The sequence below is a fragment of the Palaemon carinicauda genome, chromosome 7, assembly GCF_036898095.1.
Source record: "Palaemon carinicauda isolate YSFRI2023 chromosome 7, ASM3689809v2, whole genome shotgun sequence".
NCBI lineage: Eukaryota > Metazoa > Arthropoda > Malacostraca > Decapoda > Palaemonidae > Palaemon > Palaemon carinicauda.
In genome coordinates, this window is record NC_090731.1 from 148,767,487 (window position 1) to 148,794,351 (window position 26,865).

A 26,865-nucleotide genomic window follows, 5' to 3' on the forward strand; every position below is an offset into this window, starting at 1 on the left:
AAACCATTACCTAAGCGAAGAAGATGAAAACAAAAGGACAAGAATGAAGAAATGTGAGTAAAAGAATCTCTCTCTTAAATAAGTCTCTCAGTTTAAAAGTGAAAAAAAAAAAAAAAAAAAAACTTGTCTCTCGTTTAAGAATAGGAATTTTTTTTTATTCGCTAGGGTTTCTTGAATGATGCATGAATTACTTTGTATTTTTTTTTCTTGTGTAAAGTAAGATGTATTATGATTTTTTTAAAGTGATGGTAATGATGTTAGCCCAAAGAATATGTAAAAGGGAAATGTGATTTAAAATTACGCAAGTAGGTGAAAAATACAAACGAGCAAAGTCCCATAAAAAAAGTGAGTTTGAAGAATTAACAAACATTACTAACCCCGCTAATATGAATTCAGTAGGGAAATTAACACAGTTTTTGTGGAAATATAGGTAGGAATAACCAAGATAAAAGAAGGTTAGAGAAATGTACCGTGTGTAAGTGGTTAGCTGATATTGAAAGTAGAATAGTTAGTCTGAGAATAAACAATGAGACAGCAGAATTAAACAGGCTATGTTAACCGTGTATACAAATGTAAGTGATGCTCACATAACCTTGAATGGTAAGTAATTCAAAAATGCAGCAAATCTGAGTGAGTTTCAAAAATAATGTAGGCAATTATGGCGATCAGTCAAAGAGACAGACAGGTTAACAAATCTACGAAAGTTCCTATAGGTAAAATATGAGGGTGGCTCGGTAAATGAATTTGCCACACAAATGGAGGATCACGTAGCAACAGTAAAAAGAACAGGATTCCTTTGCTAAAGGTAAGTTTATTGCTAATGATAATTCCCTATATATTGAAATAAATGAGGCAAAAAAAAAAAAAAAATGTGAAAAATAGCATCCTAGATATGAGTTTTACAAGAAGAAAAGGGAAAATAGCAAAATGATAGGAAATCAGGAAGAAAAATCCTAAGGGACTAATAGCCACAAAATCCTACCAGAGAAATTTTGAGTAGTTTAAATAGATGCAGGGAAGTTCGAACAGCAGACTGGAACGAGGCGCAAAAATTACCCTAGAGTTAAATAGAATAATGGGCAGAAATTTAGATCAAAGACAGTTTAAAGAAATAAAGATGACACATTTAGGTCTAGGGAAAGATTACATAAAAAGGGGATAGAAATCAGGTAAAATAATGAAAAAGGGAAAACATACAGGGAGAAAGGCAGGCGCAGAGATAAAGAACCCCATCATGAAATTAAACAAAGACACTTCTCAGAAAGCCCTCCGGCACAAAGAAAGTGAAATACAAATCCTCCAAATAGTGAAAAGAAAAGAATTAAAAATAATTAGCCGGATAGAGAGGAAGTCAGGAAGACGAAAAATTTTATATAGGAAAGATAGGCATATGTAGCGGAGGTACATCCACGTTGCAAGTGACTATTTTATCTTATGGAGACTCTGGCAAATATAGTTGATATACTAGGATGCAATATAGTGATAGAATAGTGAGAAATACCTGCTTCCAAATTTTAAGGGTGAAAATAAAATGATATGCAGAAATGAAATGCAAACAAGTAAAAATCAAGGGGTATGAACCGTCAGGTTAGGTAGAGAATTAAATGCCAAAATGTGCCAAATGATGAATAAAGATGTCATTTTTTTTTAGTAACATTTCCCAATAGAGCCTTAAGATATCGTTCAAAAACGATACAATGATGAAGTATGAATTTTGTTTGTGAGAAGTGCAGGCTTAAAATAAAGAAAAGAAAAAAATTAGATAGTCAGGGTATGATTCTACTTGTCAAAGACAAGTCTTTTACAAAACTGGCCACTTTGTATAAGACGAATTTGACAGGAGAAACAGACTCCAGACTAAGAAAGGGAAATGGAAATAGATTAAAAAGACAAGGAGAAATAAAGTTGAGAAATAGGAAGAGTAGCCAAGAATAGATATACTCCTTGTCTATATATGACTGGCGCCATATAAATAAAATAGAATGTCGACATAAATACAGTGAATAAAATAGAATAGCCTAAATAAGAGGGAATTCCAAGAAATAAATGTCATAGGCAATTGAAGCTATAGGCTTATAGAATTAAAAGAAATGTGTTGTTGTTAGGCACAAAGATTTAAGATGAAGATATAGGCATATGAATAATAAATGAGCTATGATGCTATTAAATAAATAAAGTCTGATCAGTACTGAAAATATAAAAAGCTAGAATTTAGCTAGAGAAGTCATAATGATGCCTAAATAAAAATAACCCGCAGAGATAAAGAAGATAGGTTAACTAAAAATAGGATGCCAGAGTCTGTCAAAAGAGACAATAATGAAGTTCAGATGAAGGAAAATACAAGCACACTAATTAATTAATACTACTCCGGATAAAATAACTCATCTGAATGGCGGGAATGACTTCTAAAATAAAGGAGTAGAGATTACAGTTAGGTAATCAGAAAGGGGCAAAAATTTACCATAAGGAGCATAGAAATAGGGATAGATAAGAAATAGGCAGAGATTAGCCATTGCAGGCGATAGGTTAGGCAGAAAAGAATAGAAACATCGGCGCCAGAACCTGCCCAGAGAAACTGTCAAAAAAAAAAAAAAAAAAAAAAAAAAAAAACTTATTAAAACTTTTTAAATACCGGTATGAATCATGAAATATTACCTATCAGCCAACGCCCCATAACGAACACGGTGAGTGTTAAAATGAATCAATAAGACTCCTTATAAATCTCCCGAGATATATTACCCAATGAGGATAGAAGTTAGACTAGTAGATCATCATAAGTAGAATATAAATGACATGTCTATCCCGATAATAAATAATGTTTGGCTCGATTATTGAGGAGTAAAATATTGTAAGTACCATGGTCAAAGAATACAAGCCATTCACGGCTATTAGCATTTTGAAGAATGTTAAAAATTAGAGTGAAGTCGACGAGCTCACTCAGCTCCTCTTAACTATTGACAGAATGATGATCTAGAATTTGGAGACAGAAAGAATAAGCCTATAGAATGATGCTACTAAGTTTAGTAAGAATATAGAGCCATAAAAATAATAAAACTAGTCTAGAATAGGGAGAATAGCAGGATAAAGAGCCAGATTAAAGAGTGACCCATCCCTAGATTTGAATAGGGTAAGTAAACAGAGTAGATAGATTTAAGATATGTAGAGAAATAAGGGTTAAAGTGGAAATCCTGCTCCACTAAGATTGACAGAAGTAAAAGATTTTTTTTAGGAATGATAGGATCTTAGGGATAATAAGCAGTATTTGCTAAATTACCCAAGCCTTAAGATAAAGTTAACCTAAAAATATGTAGTGTGCAAATGAAATAGAAGGCTATAAATAATGAAGAGAAATGAATTTTGATCTTACATTACCTTAACCCGATCTCTTAACCAGGAGTTATAAAAATAATGTGTGAAGCCTCATAAATATAAAAAGAAATGTCTCATTAAAAAGGTAAAACCCGAAGAAGGGTAATGTATCATGAGAGTAGTCTTAAATTGAAGGAAAAATAACCGAGTAGGATAGATTATCCAAATAATGGTCTAGAGAAGTTTAAAAATTTGTTTAGGGCATAGAGTATATGTGCTTATTGCTCATAAGAATGATTGTGATTTTACAGTCCAAGAAGGACTATTGTGGATGAAAGAATAAAAGGAATCTTAGGAGCCTTAAAGTACTGGATGTTTGTCCAGGATAAATCACTTTATTGGTAGGTTTATGATGATAAAATAAAGATTATTTAAAAGGACAGGAAGATGTTAAAAGGAAATATGACTACCAATATTTTGTTTCAGTTGTCAGGCAGGAGACCTAGAAATAGGAAGAATTAAAATAGAACAAGAGAAACCAAAGGTTAATAGGAATGATGTAGATGAATTACTCCCAAAAATAGGAATCATATAACAGGATTGCATATTGCTTAAAGGAATACATACAAGGAATAGGGAGAAATACTTGTTCAAGAATAGAAATTCCTGACATACTAACAAAATACTAACAAAAACTCATGCTCAAGTTAGTAGGACATCCAGTAATCAAAGACTGCATTTGATGATGAATTAATTTTTGACCTAAGATAGATGTTTGAGATTGTAAAATTAAAGCCTACATATAAGAAGTATAAAGGTCATATAAGGGTAAGAATCCTTTAGAAATTACGATTGCATTTTTTTTCAATCCCATAGTGGTGGTACCAATGGATTACCAGGGACTCTGTTCCCAGAACTTGACAAATGATAATAACATACTGGTCTACATAGAATTTGATTTAACAAAGAAGGGTTGATGAGTCTGTAACAGAATAATTTGAGACCAGGATAAATAACTAGACATTCGTGTCTATAGAAATTCTTTTGGGAAATGCCCCCGAATTTATTAGAGATTAATGAAAACTGTGCAATATTTTTCTTGTAGTAAGAAGGGTGAAATAAGCCATGATAAGTCAAGTTAAAATAGAGAAAAGGGGGCAAATAAAATAATGGCAAGGGGTTGAGGATGTCCTGCGAACTATATATAGACCAACATAGAAGACTAATAACAATTACTTAAAAAGAACGAATTTACTTTGAAATAACTCGGTATGTGGGAAACAGATTTTTTTTTGTTAGGTAGAATTAAGAAAGACTACTAAACTCCTTGGGAAATGAAATAAAAAAAAAAAAAAAAAATATCTGGGCACTCAAACAAATATTGAGGGTAACAAATGAGTGAAATCTTTTAATTATGTAAAGTGTGTTATCCTAGAATTTGAATATGTATTCCGTAATCAACAAAGAAGGTCCAAATCATAAATGTCTCCAAACAATTAATTAAGGGACCACAGAGAATATTGAGTTGCAAACTAAGATGAAAAGTTTTGATAAAGTTATGGGTAATGAAGACAGGTGAAATATGAACCCATAGGTGATTGCATATTTACAAATGTATTGATTTTGTTTGCAAGTTTAAATAAATAATGATGCCATTAGAGCAAAAGAATTATTACTGCATTTTATAGGCGATGCATTGATTGATATTTTTTTTTGGTGTAACACGTGTAACAATGATAAACATGCATGTATACAATGAATTTTATTATGTTTTGATGATGATTAAGTTAACTTAAATAATTATGAAGAAAGAAAGATTTAAGTGATTAAAAGATAAGATGTGCACCAATAATGAACTTTGAAGTTGAATGTCTCAAAGGGATATTTTAGGCCCATTATGCAGGTAATAGTGAACAATTAAGTACGTATGATGAATTACAACAATTAAACCTTTCATTTTGAAGTTAAAAAAAAAAAGTGTGTGTGGAAACACACGAATTGATTTTTATGCCTGTGTAGTAGATGAATCCTTGAAGAAAGGATAAATAAGGAGTTTTAATTGAGACAGTCTGCAATTGATTTCTTTAAAGAAAAGTTTTAACATTGAAATGTAAGTTCCTGTCACTTGAATTTTATGAATATCCTTCTGAATGCAATATATATAGTTGAGAATTGAAGTTCTTGAGATAAAAATAATACGCAGACAAGGTGCAAATATGATTCAAATTTATAAACATGATTTTGTTATGTATTGAATATGTTTCTTTATTATGAAATGATTATGATGTTTGATGATTTAAGACATTGATATATTTGAGTTTTTGATTTTACTCATTATTTTTATGAAGAAGGTGAGAAATATTTCTTTTGATGCCATTAATTAACAATGATTTGTCATGATGATATTGATGAGTAAATAAGGTACCATAATGATGTTTTACAAATGTTTATTGATACTGATTACGAATAAGTAATACTCTTGATGAGTTATAATGTGCATGACACATAATTATGTTTTTTGTTGCAGAAATATTTTGATTGATTTGAATTGATGTTGTGTATGTTTGAACATTTATTTTCTGCCATTTATTGCATTGCATTGAAGAAATTATTTTTGTGTTTACATCAATAAGACCAAGATTTGGAGGTCATAGATAATGGAAAATATGAATTGAATAGAAGTTAAAGGTGAAGGCATTTCCTAATTGATTGCACAGTTGAACACAGAAGACATTATTAATTTTGCCTTACGTACCCAGTGAATTAAGGGTTAAATATTCAATTATCAAGAATTAAGAAAAATAATATGTTTCAATATTGTGTTGAATTATTTGAAGGGAACAGGAAGTTTTTCCTAAACATATATTGATGATAAACTTATGCAATTGCATTATTTTAAAAATGATTGATGATGATTTTCTTTTGATGAAGATGATTTTGATTTATTGCACTAAGGTGCATATTATTTTGTTGATGATGATTTTGATTATTTGTGTTGAAATGCATATTATTTTGATGATGATGATTTTGATTTATTGCATTGAAATGCATATTGTTTGATGATGATGATTTTGATTTATTGCATTGAAATGCATGTTATTTGATGATGATGATTTTGATTTATTGCATTGAAATGCATATTATTTGATGATGATGTTTTTGATTTATTGTGTTGAAATGTATTTCTTTTGGTGATGATGAATTATTGATGAATTATTTTTGGGTAAACCATGAAATGAGTTAATAAGATGTGAATTCCACAGGAATTCAGGTACGTGACCGAGTGGTGTCATGTAAAGGAAAATATTTCGTACTGAATAAGGTCATATGTGTATTTGATCAAGTATTTTGTGAGTTTTATTCGTTAGTTAAGCGATAGAGAGACATTGAAATAAAGAGAGAGAGAGAGAGACGAGAAAAATAAAATCAGAGTGAGAGGGTACTCGAGAGGCACTGTTTGTGAAAAGTGCTGACATAAGCGATAAATTGGCCAAAACAACGCAATTGGAATGCGCGTCGGTTACCTTGCCGAGAAATCGGAAGTGACATATGTATGACGTTACCATTACGTCAGAAGAAGGGACCAATAGAACACAAGAAGAGTCACATGACGTGACGCAATTACAACGCCCTTGTTCTGGGATACTTAAGCAACATGCGCATCGAGGAAGCAGCTCTTCCCTACAAGTAACCGCGTTAAACGGTTGTCCCTTCTCCCTCTCCCCCCGTCATGGGGGAGGCCTTACCCGTGGTGCACAGTTTGGCCGGCACTAACGAAACGTCAAGTTAACAACAAGATATTTACAAAGACGGACAACGAAGGGACCGAGTTCCCTAACTGCCAACAAATTACTTTCCAACCGGGAGGTAGAAGATGATCTTCGATGAAGGAGAAATTACCAAGAAGCGTGTCCATGAGAAGACACAGCTATGAAGAAGCGATCCCCAAACCGCATAAATAGAAGTCAAGTATTTCGCATACCGAATGCTGATGTGGTAGCAGAAGTCTACGGTTGCAGCCTCCAATCTTCAAGAATTTATAAACTTTCAGTCTGTATTTAAAACCATGTAGAAGATTACTGTAAAGCTAATGTACATCAAAGTTCCAGAAGTAAAATTAAGGAACTATACGGCATTTTACCATCACCCACTTTCCTGAGGGTCTAGAATTAGATAATATTTTTGCACTGAAAGGATTGAAGAGATACATTTATTTAATTAAAATAATATTAAAGTGGTGCTTAATGAAAGAAAAAGAAAATGCCCAACAAAGCATATATATATATATATATATATATAAGTAGTATGGAGACAGGAGCAATTACTCAAGCATAAACATATTGGAGTAGGGAGACGCGTTCTGTTTTTTTCATTCATTTATTTGCGCCAACACCATAACATTAGATTTACGGTTGAAACAGAGACACAGAATTCACTTCCGTTCCTTGATGTGAGGATATCCAAGGACGAGTCTGGCTTTCATACTGGTATTTATAGAAAGAGCACCTTTACTGGCCTGGGGACCAATTTTTATAGCTCATGTTTTTTTAACTTTAAACTGAATTCCGTGTCAACTCTCCTCCATAGAGCCATTAATCTGACATCAAGCTGGTCTACCTTTCATAATGAAGTGACTTTCCTTGCTGATTACTTTAAGGATAATTATTTCCCTCCAGCAATTTTTCATAGATCCCTTAATAAGCTACTTAATCTGAAATTCAATCCAACCTCAATAGTCCACAATGTCCCCAAGCTCCATATGTTTGATAGATTTCTCTTTCTCAATAATAATAAATTTAGGAAAAAATGCATTAACCTATTCAGTGAGCAATTGCCTGCCCTTAATTTAAAACTAATTCCCATAAACCCCCGAACTATCGGCTCACTCTTCCAAGTCAAGGATAAGATCAGCCCCCTGTTTGCCTCCGGTGTCGTTTATAAGTATAATTGTCCCAGATGTGATCTTGGCACTTACATCGGTTGCACCAGGAGGCTGCTAAAAGTCCGAATTTCCTCTCATCAGGGAATTAGCTATAGAACGGGTTGTCGACTATCAAATCCAGAACAATCTAACATAAGAAATCACAGTAAAAGTTGCAAAACACACATAGATACCAGTCATTTTAATATAATAGGAAAAACCCGACATATAGACGAACTAACCACCCTTGAATCAATAATGATTAAGCTAACTGTACCTTCTCTTAACCACCAGTCGTCTTCCACCCAATTGTTTATTGCCTAATTACCTGTTGTTTTGTTTACACTCCCTTCCATAACAATTTTTTATGTCAGTTCTCCTTACGCTACCGCTGTGGGTAGGTGTCTTGTTCGTTTTATTATTATTATTATTATTATTATTATTATTATTATTATTATTATATATCTTTCTATTATTATTATTATTATTATTATAATTATTATTGAATTAAATTTTTTTTTTCTATATTCGCTCCAAGCCCTTTCACTGTTATTCTGTGTTTCTGTTTTTACTCTGTTTTTATTCTTAATTTATTAAAAAGCTTTTTAATTTTGGTGTTGGTAAACGTTGTGTGTATCTTTTTACTTATACACAATTAACTTGTAATCGTTTCAGCCTGGAAAATGTATCAAGCTGATACGAAACGTCGGCGCAAATAAATGAATGAAAAAAACAGAACGCGTCTCCCTACTCCAATATGTTTATATATATATATATATATATATACTGTATATAAACATACATATATATATATATATATACTGTATATAAACATACATATATATGTATATATATATATATATATATATGTATATATATATCTATATATATGTATATACATATATATATATATATATATGTATGCATATATATATACATATATATATATATACTGTATATATATATATATATATATGCACATACACAGAGACATATATATATATATATATATAGATATATATATATATACATATATATATGTATATATAATATATATATATATATATATGTATATATATATATATATATATGCGTGTGTGTGTGTGTTTGTGTGTATGTGTAAATATCAACCACAATAGCATTTAATATCGAATTCTACCCTTAGAAATGTATATCCACTTAAATTAATTTATGATAAAAGCTTCTGGCTGGGCAGAAACCATACGATGACTCTTCTAATCGAGCTATCATGTGAGATACAAGTTTATTATAAGTCTACGGTACAAATTCCTGTCGAATTTTGTAATTTGTTCTCAGATTTGAAATAAACCCATCCCCACCATGATAGCTGAATTGTGAATTTGCAACACGTGGTTATTTATTCATTATAAATAACCACGTGTTGCAAACTCACTGAGGGGCTATCATGATGGAGATGGGTTTATTTTAATTCTAAGAACAGATTCCTGAATTCGACAGGAATTTGTACCGTAGACTTGTAATAAACTTATATCTCTCTTGATATGTAGGTCAGACGATCCGTACAACCAAGAAAAATAGTTAGCATATAACTAACAATAGTGGGTATAAACACATTTACTGTTATGTCTAACATGATGAAGGTGATAAATTATCTTTGAATCTGGTTCTTCATGAAATGAGAACATTCCTAATGCGGTCAAGATATTAATGCCAAGGCTATAAGATTTCGTTCGAGTAAGATAGATTAATCTTAATGCGATAAAAAGCCGCCTTGGAAAGAAGGTCTCACTGCTGCTGTATGAAAAAAGGGTAATGAAATGATGATTATAGAGAAGATGATAAGAGGAAATCTTTGTATATAAAGAGAAAAATGATAAGAGGAAATCTTTGTATATAAAGAGAAAAAACGTGATAGGGGAGAGAATAGGGTCTCTGTGCAAGGAAGCTTCCTTGGACATAATCATATCAAGGTGTACATTAATGATGTTGAATATGGTATAGGAAAAATACTTTTAAAATATGTATGGGTAAGGCTGCACATGCATGAAAATCGCCAAAAGCTTTTTGAAGCAATGTACAGATTTACGTTGCTTGACTTTTTACATTATTTCCAATTGTTATTTTACTCTTCTATCGGGTAAGTATCTTTCTTTTTTACAAAAGTATTTTTCATAATACATTATGGGCGGCAAAGCTTTTAGCTTTCAAAGCGGAATCGGACTTCATAATCTTTTCATGAGCATTTTCATAATATTTTGAAAGAATACTTATTGTATATATTTATTTTTCATTGATGTATGATCAAATTTAGTATTTATTTCTTCAGTATAGAATATTCTTTCCACTTAAAGTGATGGCAATTCGGGGCCCCTTCTCTGCTATACTAGTTCAATTGTGCCAAAATCACACCAGAGGTTTTCTCTTAATAACTTATTTCTGGGGAGATATTTCTTATTTAAGCATTTTTTTTTCAAACCCCTATTTTCATTTGCATTACATTCATCATCTATGCATAATTTTTTTTTAATGTATTTTCAGAGAAAGATTATAATAGTTTCTTAGATAATTGACTGAATTCTCAAATGTTCTTAAAGATGACAATATATGGCTCCAGTGAGGCTCTTTTGGAAATGAAATACTTGAAAAATATCTGGTTTTGAGGACCTTTTGTGAAGTTACTTCTTGATCGACATAGCCAATAGGGACACACCATTCGGGTAAACCGTTAGCTAATAGTTGTTAACTCATTCAATTACGTAAAAGGGACAATACTATAGACAATTTCACAAATAACCTATAAAATCTTATCTAAATAACTTATTTCCAATTACAGAGTGGATACACTATATATATTAAAGATATTTCATATTACTTATTGCAATTATTGAAAATGACAGAAGCTGAGGCAATGCTTAATATTTAAACGTTTTCTTTATTGTATACGAACGCTCAAAAAGAAAAGGCCACTAACATGAATCCATATTTATACATTTAATTATTTAGCTTTTCTTAATATTTACATTTGCAGAAGTGAATCGAAGGCCTATATAACTGGTCATATGAATAATCAAAGTATTAAAATGTCAAAGATTTTCATATTTATTTTGATATTTTGTAAAAAGTCGACTTCAAAATTTCTTGAATTTTAATCCCATAACCCCAAGTTGCTTTTTTCTCAAGAATTGCAACTTTGGCTAGGGAGGTCAGATACCTTTAAATGGTGAAATAAATGTATTAAGAGATTATATATACACATATATATATATATATATATATATATGTATAAATATATATATATATATGTATATAAATATATATATATATATATATATGTATATAAATATATATATATATATATATATATATTCAGCCAAGGCCACAGGAAAAATAAAAGAAGGCGTACCGAGCGCTTTCGTGTTATTTCAACACATTTTCGAGGTACAATATGTATATATATATATATATATGTGTGTGTGTGTGTGTGTGTATGTATATATATATATATATATATATATGTATATATATATATATATATATGTGTGTGTGTACTTCTCATTTAATGGAACTTTGGCAGTTGATAATAATTCATCACTTCAAAACTCCTGAGAGGCGATTGGAATTCATCTACTCCATATTGGTGAGTCGTGTACAGATTGAAGGCGGTCCCCACTCTCTCTCTCTCTCTCTCTCTCTCTCTCTCTCTCTCTCTCTCTCTCTCTTAGTAGGAATAAATCGACGTGAAAGAATTCTTGGATAGTGTATTATTCTCCGCTATCTCCGTATTTTTTTATTTAATCATTCACCTATTTCCTCATATAAAAAAAAATCCAATTCATTTGGGAGAATAGCTTTCCATTATAATCTTTATATCTGAATGATAATTACCGTCCCATAACTCTTTTATATGTAATGTCTAGTATCTTTTCATTAATCAAAAGATAAGAAGATAAGAATATAAAAAATAAAATAATTTAAAATTTCCAATAATAACAATAAACGGTATCTTTGAATAATTGTTAACACAAACCCAGAGGCGATTCCCCAAAAAGCTGTGAGAATCAAACCGTTTAGTGATGGCATTTTCTAAATATTTGCTACAGGCCTAATGCCTATCAATCTCTTTTACCCGCGGCATATTAGCAGTCTAATCGTTCCCTGGCTTAGTAGTCAACAGTTTCGGTACCTTTTAAATTTAAAGCTACACTGTTAAAAATGTGCAGCCAAAAAAGAAAAACAAAAATAACGGCAGAAATCAATGTTGCCAGGCATTCACCGTTTTAAAAACGGATATTTTGACGTTAATGCGTGTTATTACGGTCACAAACCCGTAAAAGATATTAACAAAGTATGGTGAAAATTACGGTCGACTGTATTTTACTGAAATACCGCAGAGAACAGCATATTTTCACGGATAATTTCGGACTAAAATTACGGGGGTTTTAACAGTGAAATTGCAAAAGGTGAGAGAGCATTAGAAATATCAGAAGAACTCACGCACTCTGAAGGTCATTGTTCATTCTTCTCAATTTCCATTTACGATTTGACATTTAAGTTCATGTTGGAGAATGAACGTCCTTTACTATAACAAAAACAAGGGTTACCACACACTATAGAAAACTTGGCTGATATAAATGATACAAAGAAAGGTAGAAGGAGAAGGGAGAAAGATTTTAAAGAAAATAATTGAATATACTTGTTTATATCCGTTATGTTCAATTCCAAGCATCAATATCAATGCTTAGCACCATATTAAGAAGATTAGTGTTAATATCAAGAATCACTTCTCAGCTTGGCTCCAGTAATGCATGGGGTAACCACAACTCGAATTAGTCAACGTGATCACACACATATACACACACTTTCAGCTTAAAGACCTTGATATTAAGAGTATATTATATTTCAAGAACATCTTTTAACTTTTAATAGCTTGCAGGATAAAGTTATATTCCGAAAGTAATGTATTCCTATCCAAGATGAGAACACTAGAGAAGATGGGTCCATGGAAATCTGATCTTCAGTCTCTCTTTCATACTAAAGGACTTCTTTATCCTTGACCTTTTCTTAAAAGCCATTTCTATTATTCGTGCTTTGTTCGGATTATTTAAGCCTGACATTTCTTTTTATCGAAACGTATTTTGTCTTCACCACTTAATCATTGCCATCTCACTCTATCTTTAAAATCAATATAATTAGCGTATTTAAGCACCGGTAATACTAATCAAGTTTGTTCTTATTTCAAATGTATTCATCAGTTCTACCTTAAATAGAGGCATAGTTTATATACTGAACAAATTAGTTTTTTTCACTATTTTGTTGTACCAACCAATAGAGTTTTATATAAATTTTACAGCAATGCCATCATATCTGAAGATCAATTTCATTCATATATTCATTGCAAGACGTTAATCAAATCAAACCATTCTCGGTAACTAATCCATTTGATTACATCAACAAAGATGTGATATTTTTCAAGAAATAGCATTTGATCCTACACACACAGATATATGAATATATATATATATATATATATGTATATATATACAGTATATATATATATATATATATATACAGTATATATATATATTTATATATATATATATATATATATATTTATATATATATAAATACGCACACACACACACATATATATATATATATATATAGTACATATATATATATATATATATATTCATATGTAAGTATATATATGTATATATACTGAATATATATATATATATATATATACATAAATATATATATATTTATATATATACAGTATATATACATATATATATATGTATATATATATATATATATATACACACATATATATATATATATATATACTTTTTCCCACTCCCTATTATTCAAATTATTTATAGAGAAAAGTCTAAACGAATAATATGAATAACTTTAACCTGAAGAGTCCATCCATAAATTTAATTACTGTTAGGTTTTGCAGCTTCAAGCAGTATTACACGCAGACAATTACGCTCTCAATATGCTGTAGATTGAAATAGCAGTTCTGATTATTCATTTAATTACGCGTTGAAGGGGTAACTCTGAGCACTAATAAAAAGGTGTGTTGTTCAAGTTCCGTCACAAGTATGAATGATTAAGCAGTTTGTTATGGTGTAATTTTTTACTGTTACGCGAGTCATATATATATATATATATATATGTATATATATATGTATATATATACTTATTTATATATATGTATATATACATATATATAAATGAATATATATATATATATATATATGTGTGTGTATAAATATATGTGGTGTATATATATATGTATATATATATATATATATATATACATATACATATATAAATATATATATATATATATATATACAACCATATATACGTATACAACCATATATACGTATACACACATATATACATGTATACACATACATATATACATGTATACACACACACACACACACACACATATATATATATATATATATATGTGTGTGTGTGTGTGTGTTTGTGTGTGTGTGTGTGTGTGTGTTCAAAGCAAATTAAATTACAACATTATTCAAGTAAATAGATTCAACTCCTTCACGATGAATAAAAATCCAATTTGTGGCGATGAAACTTGAACATAATAAAAAATGCCTCTCCATAATAAAAATGGATATATCAGGACGCAAGAACTCAAAAAGTCTTCCTCTTACTCTTCACTCAACGGTAGGAAGTATTGAAAGGAAAAATCAAAATACCGCTCTAAGCTCTTACCACGACGTGAGTCTTTCCAATCAACCTTGTATCCAAGGATTCAAGCGATTGGTTCGATATTGAATTCGGATTATGTGATGCAATAGCTAAGTTCAACTCTGTGAAATAACAAGATAGTTGGCTTTTAAAGGGAAAAAATCGTAAAGAACATTATTTTTCAGAGTCATATATAAAATCATTAATTTAAACATGTTTTTAACAGTGTACTTTTCTGGGATAGCTTAACAATATTTGGGAAACATATGTAAAAATTATGATATTTTGAGTTACCTTTACAACAATAAGTAATAATGTATAATACGACATGTTTATGATAGAACAACGGAGGTTTTCGTTACAGCAAAGCTTACCTGAAATATTAAAAAAAAAAAAAAATTCGAAAATGATGACGGACCCATTTGTAGATACATAGTTTCTGGAATACTTTTAATCAACCTCTTACTACAAATAAAAGGACAAATTCCACAATTCAATAATTTTATGAATTATTAACTAAATGACACATACCTTTATCAATTATAAAAATCAAATTGAGTGAAGAATTGTCTGCTAATCTCACTGTCGTCATGCGTATGAGGACAGAGAAGAGAGAGAGAGAGAGAGAGAGAGAGAGAGAGAGAGAGAGAGAGAGAGGTGGACGAGGCAATTCCTCCAATTATTTCGAACACTGGCCCCTGCATCCAACATACCTTGAATTCCCAACCCACGTATAGCGACCCTTGCTACCATAACTGTTTGTTCCTGCTGGATTCTTACACGCCATGATTCCTTTGAATGAAGATGAAAGAGTCTCCATGATTGAAAAACAGAAAAATAGAGAGGGAATTCCTGGTAAAAAACAAAATCTTCTTTCGATTTTATTTTGGAATTTATTTTACATTGCCTAGTAACTGTCGATGTAGGATATAGGATTCCTTCTCAAATATCTGTTTTGTTATTGAAATTAAAAACCTGTAAGTCATTTTACTTGTTTTTTTTTTTTAAATATTTGTCTAAATGTATTTCAATATTCGGCTTTTGAAATGATACTCAGGTATTAACATTATTTATTGCGTTATTTGAAGTATTGGAAAATTTTTAAAAAGAATAGTTGAACAATAATTAACTCCAAGAGGAGTAACTTTTATCATGAATCTCTTGAAGGGATTTGCAATATGATTTGGATATATGATAGCTATACAATGCATACATAACTATATTTGAATTTGACATAAACATTACTGTAACGTTATGTGCAAATAAATTCTTGATTTAGGTTGCTTTCCTTCACCATTACTTCAGTTATATTTGATTAGTTAATTTATTCATTTATTCACTTATCTATTCATTTGTTTATTTATTTATTTATTTATTTGTTTATTCATTTATATCCAGGAAGGAGTTTTGTGTTCTTATATGTAAAACCTCTCATAGCGAAGTACCTCGTTAATGAAAATTTAAGAAATCTAGTTACCTACCTTTGAGAAGGTTAAACTACGACTCACTATTTCATAACTACACTAATTTTTATAAGTTCTTCTGAGATCATAATTTGTTCTGCTGTGAGTTTAGGAAAAATGCCCTTCTTTTTTTTTTTTTTTAATAATTATTCCCACACGACATCCTTATATCTTCATTTATGCATGAATCATGCCATAGCGAGATGTAATTAACATTCTTGCCAGTATTTATTCTATCCTTTCGGCTATAAAATATTCTCTGAAGCCGGATAATTTCCATTTTGTAGAATAATGAAGACTATATGTATATACATATATATATATATATATATATATATGTACATATATATATATATATATATATATATATTACTTAAAATAACATATATAGACTGATACCTATTCAGATGGTTCTTTAGTCCAAATAGTTCAACAGTGAAATAACCACAATAGCTACCAGCAATTAATGGTGCTATTCATAAACAGTAGAATATAAATAAAGTTTATTTCTGGAATTCTCGTCAATATTCTTCCAAGTCAACCGTGAATAATAAAAAATCTCCTAATGGCAGGATATGTACTGCAAATATATGAAGAACGATATTTTATTTATTACAATGATGAGAAGGGTAAATAAATTTCTTTGTGGTTAGAAAAAAAAATACTTCACATTACTTAACAAAACTACTTTTTCCTTCATATGCTAAAAGCACTTTGCTAGACTTCATGAACGAAATAAATATTCGGAACTCATTAAGACACAGATTTAATCAAAATGTTAACGAAGGCCTCTTGTTCGGTTATTGAAGTTTTTATCAATTTACATATGAACGATCTATAAAGTTCTGGTACGTTTCATGTATTCAGAATAAATTTCCTATAACATATTCTCGCTTCATAGCAGGTTAATAAAGCTACGAATACGTTGGTTCAATTATTACTACTATCATTTTGTGTAACATGAGACATAAAAAATGTAATAGCTTTATGTGTGTCTTGTTTTCAATCACATTTTTTTTTTTTTTTCATTCATTACCAATGAATATTCTTCTCAGTAAAAAGATTAAATACTATATGATTTTAGTTTACTTTATAAAGACCCTCAAATTATAATGTGAATTGCTGTTGATAAAGGCATCCTATTGTGTTTAAGCATCCAATGCAAATCATAAACTATTTTAATTAGATGAAAAACTGGACTAATGAATGGTATTTGATAACATGTCATTTCTCTATCTTCTCTTTCTTAAAGACCTGTGTTACAAAATTTTCCCAAAGATTCCCTTCCATCACAAAGATTATATCAAATCTAACTGTTCTTGCATTCCATTTGTAATGAACCTCTTACACTGCATTTTTAAACTGTTCTATTAAAATCCATTTGCTTCAAAAGCGATGCAGAGAATATCAATTGAAGCACTTCATGCATTTGTTTTTATTAACCTTTGATACTTACCAGCCACTTCCATTAAAAAAAAAATAGGTAAAAAATATACTCTTTGGTAATTACAATGAAATTTTGTTGGATTTATTGAAAATGAAAAAAAAGTCATAATTTATTTTTCATGATAACGCTATTTTTTCTTTTTATTCATAAGCGTATTTTTTATCTACTAGGAATGAAAGATTAATATAAGCAATATCTATATTATAAAGATGTTTACATAGAAATAAAATATATTCACTCTAATCTTTATTTTTCTATCTTTGAAATAAATGGAAGGTACGAGTAGCATATAACCATGATAATTAACTTAAAATACCGATGAAGATCAGACTGACAAAAGTCTTTTTATAGTTTATATATGAAATATCTGTTTTGATATTGTTACTGTTTTTTAAAAATATCTAATCTTAATTGTTCATTATTTCTCATATTGTTTATCTATTTCCTTATTTCCTCTCCTAACTGGGCTATTTTTCCATGCTGGAGCCCTTGGGCTTATAGCATCTTGCTTTTCCAACTAGGGTTGTAGCTTAGCTAGTAATAATAATAATAATAATAATAATAATAATAATAATAATAATAATAATAATAATAATAATAATAATAATTTCTTAAAAAGACAATTAATTAAGCCGTGTGAAAATATATCAAGAAATCTTTGTACGGAAATCATTTGAAACAACTGGGCTAAAATATCGTAGATATTTATAAGTCCCATTTTTTTATGAACATGACTATTTAGTTCGAATTCTGGAATGAATCTGGTAACGAATGACAATACAAAGGCAAGTGAAAAACAAAATTCAAAATTAGTCTGTTTTATGACGTATGATATTCAAGTTCAGTAACATATTCCCATGTCATTAAAAAAAAGCATGGTCCCATTAAAGTGTGAATGTAATAACAGCGCAATCTTCTTTGGTACACCCGCTGGTACCTGGGAAGCGAAAAGAACATTTTAGGTGTTTTTTCCGGTATTCGGAAATCACACCGACTGTATGTATGCCAAGGGTTTTAAAGAATACTGCAGAAATGTAGAATAAACAATTTTTAAAAAAAAAAATTTTTCTTTATCATAGATGGTTCTCGTTTTGCTATGTTTTGAGATGCACCCTAAACCATGATATATTACTCTCAAAAGTAATAATAATAACTGGACATGTGTAATAAAAAATATAAATTTCTTCCTTCATTAAGGAAATATATTGCGTTTCATTTAAACTTTTACTTTCGGTAAATTAAGAATAAATATAGTTGGTGGTGAAATATCCTCATGGAAAACAAAATATATACGAAGATTTATAATAGCATCATGAAATTTACGGTGGATCTACTATAAAACTTGCAGTATCCATTGCAATAAACTGAGCTTATTCTAATTATCCTCTCTCTCTCTCTCTCTCTCTCTCTCTCTCTCTCTCTCTCTCTCTCTCATCTTTATTCATGGCCGATTTATGTAAAATATAAAAGGTAGGCAAAATATTGGCAATGCCCAGGCACTACCAAGGCCTGACATGGCTGGCAAATGAAAATTCTATATTGCTGTGGTACAAAGAGCGATGGTGGCGGGTTCGTGTCGTGATATGTGAGATAAAAAGATAATTAGAACTGCGCATAAATCTGGACGGGGTTGTAAAATTGTCCGCCGTGACTCTACAGATAAGACATCCTCGGAACGGATAATCTAGATCGAGTTCACATGGCTTCAGTTAAGCAGAATATTGTTCACTCTTAGAAATCTGCATTTAAAAAACAGTAAATGTCTGGCAACATTTATTCCAGGATTTTTACCGCATTAAAAACGGATATATTAACGTAAAGGAGTGATATTACGGCCACCAACCCGTAAAAGATAATAACAAAGTAAAGACAAATTACGGTCGCCCGTATTTTACTGAAATACGGTTGAGAACAGTATATTTTTACGGAGAATTACCGATTAAAATTACGGTTTTTTAACAGTGTTTCTTAGCTGTTCGGGGTCATCTGTTTCTGATTTCAGATTCATCAATTATGAACAAATAATTCATAAAGAATGATAAAAAAAAAATCTTAAAATACATCGAAAGTCAACGACAAATGCAGCCATTTTCAATCCACTGCAAGACAAATCCCCCAGACATGTCTTTATTTACGTCTGGGGTTTGGCAAATTTTCGTCACCATGCTAGCCACTTGGGATTTAAGATGATGGGAGACTTAAGTCTGATCACTCACAGCAAACTAATCTACTATGGGTGTCCCTGCGGATTGGTGATGGTGGGAGATTAAGTCTGATCACACTCAGTAGGCTAATATAGTATGGGTTTCCCTGACTAGTACAGATTTCCTAATCATGGCGGCACACAAACCCTTTCACCATTTTAAAGTATCCCTTTGTGTATATACCAATAGATACATTTTCGATGCAATACGTATTTCTAAAACTATATATTGGTGGCATACCGGTTTTTTTTTTTTTTTTTTTTTTTTTTTTGCAATTATTCATATCCCATTTTAATGTTCTTCATACCTTATACATGATATCTTCCATTTTATAAGGTAAAGGATATCCTTGTCTATACTTTGATATTATACTGAATATAGTTTCTTATCATAATATATTATTAAACTTGGGCATATGATAAAACTTTTGTTAAACATAGAGTCGTACAATTTATAATTGTATAATAGTATATTTCAGAATTTCATACTAAATTGTATCATATTCTATCATATTATAGTACAGCATAATATATTTTGAAGTATAATACTAATGTAAATTTATAGTGTCGGGTGATTAATAATCTAATTATTCAATTACCTAATGATTCTATTTCAATTAATTCCCAAAAATGCATATTGTTTGGTATCTTCACAACATCACCCATTTCGGGCTCAAAGAGGTGAACGATTAAAAAAAAAAAAAAAAAAGTCAATTGGTTTAATTGCATGCAAATAATTTCAGGATATTTTGACTGAACAAAATCCTCTAACTTGCGTGTAGACACACCCACACACACAACCATTTCACATTATTGCAATGAAAAAAAAAAAAAAAAAAAAAAAAAAAAAGGCAATGTTTTGGGACCCAGTGCGTGCAGGGTCCATTAACGGTATTTTGACTTCAATGCAATATTCAGCTTTGATCTTTTTTTTACATATCTTGTGATTTCCAAATGATTTTTTTTCTCGTATTATCGCTTGGAGATTTTTTATTACCTCCGCCAGGAGGTTATGTTTTCGATTCGGTTTGTTTGTTTGTTTGTTTGTTTGTTTGTTTGTTTGTTTCTCTGTTTGTCTGTCTGTCTGTGGACAACGTAGAGGCCACATTTCTACACGGAATCACTTCAAACTTGGCCAAGTAGTTCCCCAATGTGTATGGAAGAACTGATTAAATTTTGGTCAAGGTCACCCCAAGGTCAAGGTCACAGGGGTCACTGGTGTCACTATGACATAAGTGGCCATATCAAGAGACAGAAATAAAGCACTGACTTTTGCATAAGCCAACAGGGAAGTCCTAGTCCAGGCGCAACCCATGGGTGATGTTCAAATTTATAAAGGTCAAAGGTCAAGGTCATATTGGTGCATTATATCAATGTCATATTAAGTATCAGTGGCAAATGAACAAAGATCACTTGAAGGTCAAAAGTCAAGCAGGTCACTTGAAGGTCAAGGTCACGTGAAGGTCAAGGTCACGTGAAGGTCAAGGTCACCTGAAGGTCAAGGTCACGTGAAGGTCAAGTACATTTGAAGATCAAGGTCACTTGAAGCCAAGGTCATGTGAAGGTCAAGGTCACGTGAAGGTCAAGGTCACTTGAAGGTCACGTGAAGGTCAAGGTCATGTGAAGGTCGAAGTCACATCAATTCATGATTCTAGGACATATGGCGCTCTAGGTCACCTTGGCGGAGGTATGTCCTCTACGAGGACCATGTCCGCGTTCAGGACTTGCTCACTTGTTTTTTGTATATATTTTCCCCATTATCTTACAAATACAAATATATTATTTTTATAACAGGAAACATAATTTGAGGTTATTATTATTGTTATTATTATTATTACTATTATTATTATTGTTGTTGTTGTTAGTGTTGGTGTTGTTGGTGTTGTCGCCGGTGTTGTTGTTGTTGTTGTTGTTGTTGTTATCATAGAGTATAAGACTATGAATATGGACTAGAAAATTAACTTACACATAGCAGATAATATAATCTTGAAGACTGGTTTATATTAATGTAATAAAAAAGAAATCATACGATAGGTACTACAATATTATTATCACATCAATCTAAATACTAAAGGTCAGCAGAACATCAAAACGTAACGGAATGTAAGAACAAATAGAATATTACTCCATTCATTTCCCTACATTTCACGAATACTATTCGTATTTCATGAATGTCATATGTGCTATTGTAGTGTACTTTCAAAAGTCAAATTTCATGTGAAACCAAAGCTTTTAAGTGCGACAGGGAAAAATGAAGAGAATGGAGGTGCATAGTTTTAACAAACTGCTATTTCTTTCTTTTGCTCGAAACAGGAAAACAATTAAGGTCAAAGTTTCACGCGCCAATGCACTCTCTCTCTCTCTCTCTCTCTCTCTCTCTCTCTCTCTCTCTCTCTCTCTCTCTCTCTCTCTCTCTCTCTCTCTCTCTCTCTCTCTAGATATATCAGGGAATTCTAAAATACATATTCATCCTCAATACTTTGAATTATCTGTATGCTTTCTTGCATTCGTATTGTTGATATGAATAAATGTTTAATGGATATTTAATGTTCAATTCTGATATAATGATAGAAGTTATTTTCAAATGCAAATGGAACCTGTGGTATAATGAAAATCAGACTTTATTATTACATAAAATCTGAAAAGAAAAGCACCAATAAAATTGATTAAGATAAACCAAGTAAGTGATTTAAATTTATCAAAGGCCACTCGTGCTCTTACTTTCCTTTCGATCAGATATCAATTTGTCTATATATAATTTTAAATGTAAAGTTTAATATCTAATGATAACGACTGTTTTAGAGAGTTTATTTTTAATTTTGATCATTAACAAGATTGAAAAGATGCTGACCCTAGATATCGGTAATATGTGGCTTATGTCTCATGTTTTGAAAATGTTGAAGTGATTCTATTTACTATTATAAAAGGAAAACATTAACTACTATTCATAGTTCAACGAAGTTAAATGTTCAAATTGGACGCCGAAAAACGATGATAATGATTGCTTTTAAAGTATACGTTACCTAAAAACAGTTGAAAGTAGCTTAAAATTAATGGAGAAAACAATAACTGAAAACTTATTAGTGATTTTCAGATATATCATACACACACACACACACACACACACACACACACACATATATATATATATATATATATATATATATATATATATATATATATATATATATATATATATGTATATATATATACATATACATCTCTCTCTCTCTCTCTCTCTCTCTCTCTCTCTCTCTCTCTCTCTCTATATATATATATATATATATATATATATATATATATATTATATTATATATATATATATATATATATATATATATATATATATATATATATATATATCTACATATATATATGTATATATAATTATTTTTTTTTCTCTTCCTCTTGTTTTTTTGAAATGGTGTGTTGGGCAGGCTTAATAGAAGGTCCATGGATGCCTGGTGGTTTATCAAGAGGTTGTCTTTTCCTTTTTCTGATTTTTTCTTCTCAAAACCATCCTTACTGTCCTCCCTTCAGTTGAAGTGGCTATCCTGGAGGGTATTTAGCCTTGCATGGTGTATCGGCTCCTCCATGTTGACCAGTTTTTCCGACTTTTTACTATAGTCTATGGATATCATCAATCACTTTTATTATTATTCTGTACATATTGTTTTTGTTTTAATTCTTGTTAATCTAGTTTTTAAGTATGATGTCTCTTTTTTATTTCTATTAATTCTTATGCTGTCTGGAGACATTGAGCGAAATCCGGGACCAGTACGTCCTAGATTTCGTCAATGTCGTCTTCTGTATTGCAATATTCGTGGTCTTCATGCAAATATCCGAGACCTTACAGTTGCGTCCAGACAGTATGATATTCTTTTGTGCTCAGAAACTTTGGTTTCTAATATGAGGCACTCATCTGAGCTCCTTATAACTGGTTTTAAGAAGCCAATAATGCTGAAACGTGATTCCATTCCTAGGGCCAGGGGAATGGCGGTGTATATTAGGACCGAGTACCCTGCTTCTCATAAGTCCTGCTATCAATGTGGATGTCATGAGATTCAGGTAATAAAAGTTTGTGGCAGGCATAACAACTTTTATTTGTCTTCAATCTACCGGAATCCAGACATGGATGATTCTATCTTCGATTGTCTTCTTACCATTATGGCTAAGATACAAGAAGATGATAGAAAGGCTTCGTTTGTCTTTGTTGGTGATTTTAATGCTCACCATAGGGAGTGGTTGAGTTCTATCTCTCCTACCGATCGCCATGGCTTAAGAGCTTTAGACTTTGCCTCGGAATCAGGCTGTGAGCAAATCATAAATGAAGCTACTCACAGGTCTGGTAATTGCTTGGACCTCGTATACACTGACTCCCCTGGCGTTATAACTAGTAAGGTTGGTTCTCCAGTCGGGACTTCTGATCATGCCTTGATTTCATTATTAGTGAAGACTGAGCAGCCTGTCCCTGATATATCATATTCTTGTAAAATTTATATGAAATCCCAAGCAGACTGGAATGGGATTTTGCATGATCTTTTGTGCTTGAATTGGTCACAATTATATAATAGTGTAGATCCTGTTGTCCCTTTGAATGAGAATCTAGTCAACATAATTGATAGGCGTATCCCTTCTCGTGTGCTAAGGTACCGAATGAAGGACAAACCGTGGTTCAATGATGATTGTAGACGTGCTTATTTGGAGAAGCAGGAGGCCTATCACCTTTGGAAGGGTAACAGATCAGATTTGACCTGGAACAACTATACTCAGCTTCGAGCTTTTGCTCAGAGAGTTTATGCCTCAACTGAAAAGGAGTACAATTTAATCATAAAGGAAACCCTCTCTGGTACAACTCAGGAACATAAATGGTGGTCTACCCTTAAATCTGCACTCTTTGGTGTAGATGCAACAGTTCCTCCTTTACTTAAACAAGATGGCTCCGTCACTCACTGTCCAAAGGAAAAGGCAACCCTTTTGGCTGATGTTTTTGACAGTAAACAGAGTAATGAAAAACTTGAACTTCCTCATTCCTGTTTTCCTGAGGCTAAACTAACTAGTTTAGCTTTTCGATCTCGTGAGATTAAAGCTCTGTTGATGGACCTTGATGCTTATGGAGGTGTAGACCCAAATGGTATTTTTCCTTTGTTTTTTATAAAGACAGCAGATTTCTTAGCTCCAAAGTTATCTGTTATTTTACGCAAGTTAGCAAGAAGAGGAGCTTTTAGCACTAGTTGGAGAATTGGTAATGTTACTCCTCTATGTAAATGTGTTTGTGGTAGCTCAAGTCCCACTGATTACCGCCCAATTTCCATAACTCCCATATTATCTAAAGTTTTTGAACGTCTTCTGGCAAAACGTCTTAATAGGTTTGCTGAAGGTAATCATCTATTCCCTAGTTTGCAATTTGGTTTTCGGAAAGGCCTTGGAGCATGTGATGCCCTTCTTACAATCTCCAATGCAGTACAGAAATCCCTTGATTGTGGTCGGGAAGTTCGTATGATTGGCCTTGATTTTAGTGCTGCCTTTGACCGTGTTAATCATGAGGCCCTTGTTTTCAAACTGAAACAGTTGGGAGTGGGTGGGTCGTTTCTTAGCATTATTATTGATTTTTTAAGTAGTAGATCTCAAAGAGTTGTTGTTGATGGGCACCATAGTGAGTATAGGAATGTGATATCCGGTGTTCCACAGGGTAGTGTTCTTGGCCCATTACTTTTCATACTATATACACATGACATGTGGTTTGGCCTAGAAAATAAGCTTGTTGCATATGCAGATGATGCTACTCTCTTTGCATCAATTCCATCCCCTGAATGTAGATCTGGGGTTGGTGAATCCCTTAATAGAGATTTAGCTAAAATTAGTGCATGGTGCAAATTATGGGGTATGAAGTTGAATCCTAACAAAACTCAAAGTATGATTGTAAGTAGGTCAAGGACGGTGGCTCCTCAACATCCGGATCTCAGTATTGATAATGTTTCTTTAAATTTGTATGACTCTTTCAAAATTTTAGGCGTGATTCTTGACAGCAAATTTACTTTTGAGAAACATATAAGGTCTGTGTCTTCTTCAATTGCACAAAAAATTGGCTTATTGAGAAAGTCTTTTAAGATATTCGGTGATCAATCTATTCTGAAGAAATGTTTTAATTCTTTTATTCTACCTTGTTTTGAGTATTGTTCTCCTGTCTGGTCTTCAGCTGCTGATTCTCATCTTAATTTGTTGGACAGAAACTTACGGTCTATTAAATTTCTTATTCCTGATCTAGATATTAATCTCTGGCACCGTCGATCAATTAGTTCATTATGCATGTTGCATAAGATTTTTCATAACTCTGACCATCCTTTACATTCAGATCTCCCTGGACAATTCTATCCTGTTCGTAATACTAGGCAGGCAGTTAATTCTAATAGCCAGGCCTTCTCCATCATAAGACTCAATACTACGCAGTACTCTAGAAGTTTTATTCCAGCTGTTACCAAGTTGTGGAATGATCTTCCTAATCGGGTTGTTGAATCAGTAGAACTTCAAAAGTTCAAAGTTGGAGCAAATGCTTTTTTGTTGACCAGGCGGACATGAGTCTTTTTATAGTTTATATATGACATATTTGTTGTTGACGTTGTTAATAGTTTATATATGATATATCTCTTTTGACATTACTTTTTTTAGAATGATTTATTGTTAATTTGTTCTCTTCAGTTATTTATTTCCTTATTTCCTTTCCTCACTGGGCTATTTTTCCCTGTTGGAGCCCCTGGGCTTATAGCATCTTGCTTTTCCAATTAGGGTGGTAGCTTGGATAGTAATAATA